Below are 9688 nucleotides of genomic sequence, written 5' to 3'. Positions count from 1 at the left end.
ACAGATACCCTGCAAAAGAGGGCTAGAGTTGTATAACAAAAAAATCCTTAATATATTCTTATAAGGAGTTGTTTGTGACACTGGTATGAACCTCAGCAAAAACATTAAAAGTTGCTTACTTGGTGGTCTGAGCATGCACACACACGCGCGTGCACACACACACAAACATCTCATGAGATGTTACACACACCTCCACAAGTATTATTGCATTGTTGTTTTTGTTCTTTTCTCCTTCTCTTTGCCCTAATAAGTAGACTTCACAAAGGCCGATCAAAACATTGTCTTGCACAACCTCCTTTTGTGGGAGCAAAAGTGGCTGTAATGACTTGTTTTCCCACATCTGAAAACCTTCCAAGTACAAAAAGCACAAACAGATTTTTCAGAAAGTGGGACTTTAAGCTACTGCACTGCCTCAACATGCTTGTTTTGATGGTTTAAATCCCCATTTCCGAGTTCCTCTCATCTGTTTACTACATCATTGAACCATGTAGTTTTTCTCCCAGTGAAACCTAATATTGTTGCCGTACGCAGAGGAATGTTTTTCACCCTGTGCGATGTGGGGCGTGTTCACATCTCTCTCTGTACTCTGTTTCCTAAACGTATCTTTATGAATGAACAATAACACATGCCACATGTCATGAAAAAGTGGAGTTACAACTTTTCCTGGAAGTGTGCGTAATTGTACTTCTCTGCAGCCAAGTGTTCTGCTTATTGATGTAACAGATGTTAAATAAGAGCAGAACTGAACAGAATTTTAAAAGTAAAAGAAAAAAAAAAAAAAAAAAAAAGAGCAGAACTGTCCATCATTCTATTGTAAACAGCACTGTCGTCCACTCCGGAGGTGTAATGGTGTATTGCTCTTATCATTGGCAGTGTTTTAAAGTTTTAGCATCAAAACGGTCTAGTTCTTTTAGATTTTTGGTGGAAAGTTTCAGTGCTGACTGTTGATGCCGTCATTTATGTGCCTTTTTTCCTTTATTTTGGATCTGACAGTTAACAAGGCAGTAGTATACAATGAAAAGAATGTAGTTGAGATTAGCTAGGTGTCTCTCAGTTTATGTCACTAATATACTGTATATAGTCCTAACATATATAGTATATTATTAATATTTAGTATAATAGCATATTACCTTCAACTCATAGGTCTAGTGGTAATATGGTATACTTCAGGGAATATATCATATTATCCTTAGAACTTATTACTATATTGCCTTTAGTACCACAGTTCCTTTAAACCTTTGGTCTAACGGTATGGCACATACTGTTTATGAGCAGGTAAGGAATTATTCTGGGCTGTATACTACTTTGTGTACCAAAGTCCTTCATATATATTTCCAGTGATCTCCAATCATAAATGTTTTGTCCTCACATAATAGCTCACACCCAGGATTCCTTTCAGAGCAAGTAGAAAAGATAACATGTTATAATTTTAGTGGACTTGTCAACTGCATGCAAATGCTCCCAAATCTCAGAATTTCCACATCCCACAGATTAGGTTCAGAACACCTAGTAATTCTAAATCCAGGACATTGCATTTATCACACTAGAGGAAATCATAAGAACATGCTAAACTGTGCCCTTTCATGACATGATGGAAAACAAAACTCCACAAAGAGGCCAAAGTGTGTCAGAGATCCCTCCTAACACCATCATACTGCCAACGCTAGCCTGGACTACTGACACAAGGCAGGTTTGACACAGGAATTAATTCTGTTCATTGTAGACCACCTTTTTCCTGAAATCGAGCCTCATCAGACAAGGAAATATTTCTTTTTCTAGTTTTCTAGTTTACATCTTTCTAGTTCTGGTGAGTGCTGATCCAGTGCAGATGCAGGTGGAATTTGTCTTCTTGGCACAACGTCTTCTACGTTTGTAACCCATGTACCTCAAGACTAGACAACAGCATCACTGTTGGCGACAACTGGGGTTTCTGTTCCCTTTTGACCTCTTTCATCAACAGGGCTTTCTATCCATACTCCTGCTTCTTTTGGGTGCTTTTTGGCACTGCCTTGAGTGAGTAATCTACAAGAGTGTATTAGGGCAATATTAAGAAAAACAAAAAAACACCAAAATTGTATTTGGAGAAAAAAGTGGAGATTACAGTTTTTATTTCACAACAAACTGCCATGGTTGCTGCTTTGGATATTTTTTTTTCTCAAAATACATTTTTGACTTTAATCTGGAAATTTTCGACTTAAAATGATCAACAATATTTTGTTTTCTGTATTGTGGCGTTATTACTCTGTTGTAGTAATTTCTATAGACTGCAGTGGGTGAAAAATCCCAGTACAGTCTCAGAAATAATGAGGAATCACTGAAATTAAAACATTTCCTAATTCTGATGTTTAATGGGAGCTTTACTTGAGGTTCCTGACCCGCATCAGCTGATTTAGTGGCTCATAAGGGATTAGGTGTTTCAAAACCATCAATAACAATAAAAAATATTTCTGCTGTACAGCATTTTGGTCGGCCGTGTATTGTTTTTAAAATGCTGTATAAATAAATTAGGGTATGGTATGGTAACTAAAACAACAGTGTAAAGCAGAGTGGGCCAAAATTCCTCCAATATAGTGTAAGACACTGATAAAGTCATAAAGAAAATGATAACAGTCATTTTGCAAGCTGTTGAATAATGGTTGTACATGATCTTTCACACATTGCTTCTGCATTTGGCTTAGTTTTTGTTCAGTAATAATGACATAGTATATCATGTCTTGTTGTTGAGGTTGTTCAGTATTTGCCTAAATTTTAAGACCTGCTAATAACTGAATATTTTTTTTATTATGTTCTGATATGTAAAACCTTAAGATTGCTCATTTTACCATAACTGTACATGGCAAATTGAGAACTGCCAATCAACCTAACATCTGAAGTGCTCTTCGTAGCCGTACTTGTTGCACCTGCACTCAAAGCAAGAATGATTATTACAAAAGCATGAGTTGAGATACAGCATTAATTCTGAGCATGGTAATCCATCTACCTGCTATACAACTGCATGTTTTCACAGTCATTATAATTTTCGACAAAAATTCTATTAGAAAGGCCAAAGATTATTACATGAATATACCTTTGTGTAGCAATAAGAAAACCTAAGGCTAAGTTTTCTAGTCAGCTGCATAAATAGTTTGAGGGGCTATTATACGGTAGATTAATTTTCTTGCTCAGTGGCAATATGGGGCCGCTGAAGGATGGTTTCTTTAGTTCCTAAGTGCTATGAAGGTTAAATGAGCCACGTAGAAAAGTATTTGCCCACTGGACACTAAACCTTGCATAAATTTTGTTGTGCAACTGTTTTCTGCCATGCATGGGCTCCTTTGAATGCCCATCGGCACGCGGGCTGACAGGACATCAGTGCATGATGACATTTACTCAGAGCTTCTGTTTATAATGATAAGATAACGGAGACAGAGCACTGAGTTAATGGGGGCATTGAGGATACAGTATATCTGTCAGGGGGGTCAAAACTTTCACAAATTTACCTCTGATACTCAGGTCAGCAAAAAGGTCAAAGCGTTCAAAAATGGTGACAGCTCACTCAAAACTTCAACTGAACTTCAGTACCTTACTGAATGAAGTCCAATTAAATGAGAATTTAAAATACTAATTATTTTAAATGATTTAAAATAATCATTCAACATACTAATTTCACATGGAAATTATAGGGAAAATCAAAAAATGACAGTGTAATGTTCATTTTGGGTGACCAACATTTCATTGCATGTGGAGCACATTTGTGAAAACAATAAATCTTTTGTTGCGGTTCAAAGTGAAATATATCAGTGTAGAGGATTGATGGGTTCATGCTGTCAACAATCCCCGCAGAAAACATCATCAATCCAAAAACATCACACAAGTATGTCGTAGTAACCGCTGACCCAGTCAAATACTACTGCACTTAATGCACTCCTTCGCTAAGTGGCCTTTAAATGCTACAGTCAGACTTGTTAACCTATTGTTTCTGTGTGTGCACAAAGTAGGTCATCCCATAAAGTTGTACAGTAAGTCATTGTTTCTGGACTGCCTTTCACCAGTGGTCAGATATTCTTTGTTTTTTCAAGGTGTATCTGTACTGTAACCATCACAACAGAATGACAGGTAAAGATCCTCTCAGTGAGTTCATGACCCGTTTACTCATCAAATGACAAGCTGAAAAACAAATAAACACATCACAGCACGTCACTTTAATGACAGATGAGCAGCTTTTAGAGAGCACATTCAAAAATGGGTGTGTGTGTTCTTTTTTGTCTATTTGCACATATTATCATAAGTTACAGTGTGTTAAGCTCTCAAGGTCGCTGTACAAACTGTAGACTATTGGATCACTGCAGAGTTTATCGCTCAGACTTACAGATCAGCCTTACTTGTATCAGTTTATAACTAATGCCACCTTTATTTTGCAGAGTTAGTACTATATCCTGGCAAAACTGTTTTTTTCCCATTTTTAAAACTCCACAGGATTGTTTTGTCTACGAGAATTAAAATATGCTCTATTGGTGTATCTTATATGATGCATGCTTGCATGCTCTCTCTGGGACTGCATGGGTTCTCTCCAGGTGCTGTACTCCAGGTACAGGCATGTTAGTTTAACTGGTGTTTCTAAATTGGGCATAGGTGTGAACGTGAGCATAAATAGTTGTCTCTCTGTGTTACCCTTGCTATAGACTGGTAGCCTGTCCAGGGTGTATACTGCCTTTTCCCCTGGGGGCTCCAGCCCCTTAGACTACTTAATGTAATATAATTAACATTCCCAATGTGACTGTTTTTACATACATTGACTTATTTTGTGAATGTTCTCTTATCATTTCTCTGAAAGCTTCCAAAGTATCTAAAAATCCATTCGATACCATCCTCTTATCCACTGCAAATCTATGCTTATTTTGTGACATCCTCCAGGGACTGCAGTTAATAACAGTACCATAAATAAATGAATTAAATTGTAAGCAAAACAGAAAACTACATATCCAAGTTAATAGCATTAAAGATAAAGCAAATGTGCTGGATTTTAAATCAGGTTATATTATCTTTAATTATCTTTTATATTGTGAACATTAATATGGGTTTGTATGAAAAATCCCAATTTGTAACTGTGGTGAAAAAACAACATGTACCGTTACCATATCATCATTACTGTTTATAATTAGTAGAATAAGTAGAATCAATACTTACTGTATATACATAATAATTCATGTTTCAGACCCTATTTCACTGTTAACATGAGTTTTAAAGGACATTTTGCTCACATAGTTCAACTTTGTCAACCATACGCCCTCAGTGACCTCTGTATCTCTCATAGCGGTTCACCTCAGTCACCCCTACATTTCACATTTCAGAAACAAGCCTTGTGACTTCCCCGTTATGCCAACCCTTACTATTTCTTCAGCTTCAAGAAAGCCCTCCCCTCCACAGACCTGAATGCATCCAGGAGCCAACAGCAGCCTCGGTGTATAGGAGGAGGTCAGTAGGTTCATGGAGATCTCCTTCCTTATAGCTCCAGTGCTTTTCCCACATACTCTATCAATAGCAATGACCTAGTTTCCTGTAAATGCCAGAAATCTATAGTCCACTGTGATAACTTAAAACAAAACAAAAGTTTGTTGATGTAACAGATCTACAGGTTTCCCAGTAATCATGAATTTTAATGCTGAATCATGGCCACACATAATGGGGTGCCAGGAAGAAAAATGTAAAGAAAGGGCACAATAACCAGTTGACTTAAGTGGTGGAGGGGTGCTTGTTGGATTATCCAAATGGTAATATATAGGTTCTGGGGAAGAGGGCACCTCACTTTCTGGGTCAGGCTGATGTGACTGCATGAGGCTTTTCCATCTCCACAGTCAATCTCCAGTAACGTCCTCCTCTGTAGGCCTCTACATTTTTTAAAGAATATGGTGGTTGTGTGGAGAACCTAAATGAATTTCTGTGGCTTCACATATGAATGTACATCTTTGTGTGCACACATGACTTACTTTTGTATGTACCTGTGTATAGAGCAGCCTCCACTTCAAACATAATCAGTGAACTCCCTGACCTGTCGCTCAATTTGGGCATGAGCGTCTTTAGGTCATTAGGTTTGTTTGATCCGCGCTCTGGGGAGTTCGGGGCTACTTGAGAGGGTCGACCGGTCCCTATCTTGGTTCATCAATTATCTCTCGCCTGCTGTCGTCACTACTACAAACCCTCCACTGACCTGACTGTGAAGAACAAAGAGTATTGACCTGCACTTCAATCAAAGGGATGTCTTAAAGATGAGGAATGACTGGTCAGTGGGAAGTATTCAGTCAATTCTCGAGGCTTCAGTTTTAAGCATCTTGCAAGCACAAACAACAACAACAGTACGCTTGACTGAAACTAAAATGAAAATGTAACTTAGTGTGTTTATTCATTACTTATTTTGTTTTCTTTTATTTGTCCAGCAAATTGATATTCTTAACAAATAACTAACACAGAAATGCAGACGGTTTGTGTGTTTCTATGCGTTTGTGCAAAATAATCCATAATACCCCATAAATGAACCCATAAACCCAGTTTGTCCTTGTGTCTCAGTTAATATACTGCTTTATAAATACATTTAGTAATGACTCCCCGATAAATGCCTGGCACAAACGCACCACCTCCAGTACACATTTATTGCAATAAAACCTTCAGCTGCGTATTCTGCTCAAGGTCATAGGGGAGGGTGTTGCGTAGTTCTGTTTGCCTACACAGGACATCACAAGAAAACATGTTTTCTTTATGACTTGCACTACGCGCAGTGCCAACTATCTGTGACACTGCCAGTGTTTAATGTGGCAGCGCAAACCAGCACACTGTCAGGCTGAAGTCCTGAAGTGACACCTTGCACAACAGCCAACTGCTTTTTGAAATAATAGAAATGTAATTTTTTTAGACTATGTCTAAATCTGTCATGCACTTTTTATACAATATTAATTTTACATTGGATCTAAATAAATATTTAAGTATTAGAAATTTTCAGTACTCCAATTAATTGCACTGAATTTTTAAGAGTGTTATGCTGCAACTAGCGATCACATTAACCTAATCAACTCTTTATAGTGTATGGAAACCAGAGATTTGTCTGTTTCAGGGCATGACCTGAGCTTCACACTGAAGAGGCTGGGAACAGAGACATTTGAAAAGAAATTTAAATAAATACATCTTTGGACAAAACAGTCATTTCAGTACCATAATTATGCTACTTTGATTTTTCCAAGTAAAGGTATCATTTTAATGCATGTGTCTAACATGCAGTAACTGGGCCATAACAGGCCAGCCACAACTTCTAGAGCAGTCCACTGGATAATTTTGCAAAGTGTGAGTCATTATTTGTCCAAATTTTCTTTTATTGTTTTGCATGCATATTAATCCCTTTGCAGTGGCCACTATTACCATATGGTAGTAAAAATAAATGAAAAGTTTCTAGCTCCAGAAAGTTGGTTTTAAATACTATTTGTGATCTGTAACTTCTGTATGTGTAATGACACACTTATTGCATTTATTTGTCTCAGGATGCTCACTATATGATTTGTAAATGGACTGCGCCTGCAAAGAGTTTGAAATTTGAAAGAGGAATTCGGAAATCATTAGTTTTTTTTATTTATGAATTATTGCACGCTTCTGTTGATCAAGCCTACTTCATATTAAATCAGGCCATATGCTCCATAACCTAAAAGGGGTTTGACACCCCTCATTTAAGCTGCCCAGTAATGAAAATAAATCCATTTTCAAACAATGTACTTCTTTTAAGCTGATGTTTTTTAAGATCAGGAGTAAAAATGTACTATAAATACTTGATTTTATTCATTACAAATGTGACTATGCATAATGAGAAGCACTGCCACTCATGCAACAAAAACACTTTATTGAGACGCTTTGGGATTTTAGAAATGGTTAGGTCCCATTATTTTTACAACGTGCTTCAGGTTGAGCACATAGAGTTTGAGAGATACAGATGTTTACCAAGAAAAGAAGGCTTAAAAACAGATGTTATTAATCTACACTTAACAAAATCACTAGAGTCCTCTTTCGCAAGAATAACTTGATGGTTTGCACAACACGCATTTTTTTAAAATTCTGAGAAACAGATGAGGTGATTGGTGCCATTCTCATGTCAGTATGTTAAAAATAAAAAACCCAGCAAGCAGACTGTTGGCTTAGCTTTGCATAAAGACTTGAAACACTGAGAAACAGCTGGCCAAGATGCAGATCATCTGTCTTTGTTTTCAGACTGACGATATATATACGTATATATAAGAGAAATAATGCGGTTTTCAAGAAGGCTGTGTGTTGTTTTTTAAGTTAAGTTTTTAAGTTAAAATTTTTTTTTAATAATAAAGTAGCACAAATACAGTACTAAAGCTGCCTGATATCATGTGATACCACATATCAAACAGCATGAGTGGTCACCGTGTGCATTTGTAGGTGCGTGGGTGGTGTTTTTCTCGTTTTGGGGGGGGGGGGAGTGTGTGGGGTGATTAATATGTGGCTGCTACACATGAGACGACTTTTGCTCGCTCACCCAATAACTGGCAAACATCAGTTAAGAGTTCAAGGTTGCTCTGATGCCACCCGAGAGTCTGTGAATGAGCACTTTTAAAGGGCAGCAACACGGGGCCCCAGTACATGTTATTTAAGTCATGCCAGCTCTGAGTGGGCGGCGTGTGCGTCTGTACTTGAGTGTGTGCGCTACATGTATGTCTATCTTTGTGAGGACCAATTAGCTTTAGCCCAAGTGAGGACGGTCCTCATTTGAGAACTGCGAAATGCTGTTGGGGAGCCAGGTTGGAGGCAGGTATATATCGGGTTTGGGCATTCAGTTGGGGGGGGGTATTAAGATTGGGGTCCTCGCAATTATAAACGACATAAGGATTCGTGTGTGTGTGTGTGTGTGTGTGTGTGTGTGTGTGTGTGTGTGTGTGTGTTGGGGGGGGATGATTTCGCCATCAACTCGTTTCATTTTTCAAACTAAGAAATGTATCAAACAAGAAAAATCACTTTTTTCATGCCTGTGTCTGGTGAGCTTCTTGTTGGTGGTGAAAAAAAAGCAGACTGTGAAAAGTCTGACTTTGATTTTGATCATCAGAGGCTACAGAACGATCTGGAAATGTACGAATTAAATGTTATTTGTCAGCGGGCGACCATGGATGCAGGGACTTTTACATTTCCTGCAATAACGACTCCAATTCAGCGCTCCTGTTAATTGGACTGTATAAACTACCCCATATAATTAGTACAATAAACGGTCCAAAAAAAGCACTTTAAATGCCCACTTACCCCCACCACCTCTTTACCTCTCCACAAAGAACACACACTCCAAAACACCAACAAAGCAAACACACAAGCTGCAATCGGTCAAATATTTGCCCGGTACAGAAGTGTGGCAGTAGTATTTGCTTTGCCAGAGTTTCGGTTCTTCCAATCACGGGTCGCTGTGAAACAGGTTCAAGCGAACCGCGTCACCTCCGCAGTGGCTTGTGTGTTTATTTATAAAGCGGGGGGGGGGGGGGGGGGGTCAGGGCACTTCCTCGGTCTATCTGGGGTCATACGATCCTCTCAACTTGGATCCATAAATGAATGGCGGGCTCGACGGCCACACCATGCAGGACCAGCCCCTGATTGGTTCCGTGCACGGCAGGAATAAACACTCTCAGGGTATATATAATGCGGTATGGAGTAACACTTTTCCAAGAAA

The sequence above is a fragment of the Pelmatolapia mariae genome, linkage group LG5, assembly GCF_036321145.2.
Source record: "Pelmatolapia mariae isolate MD_Pm_ZW linkage group LG5, Pm_UMD_F_2, whole genome shotgun sequence".
Taxonomy (NCBI): domain Eukaryota; kingdom Metazoa; phylum Chordata; class Actinopteri; order Cichliformes; family Cichlidae; genus Pelmatolapia; species Pelmatolapia mariae.
Note: the sequence above shows the minus strand (reverse complement) of the source record.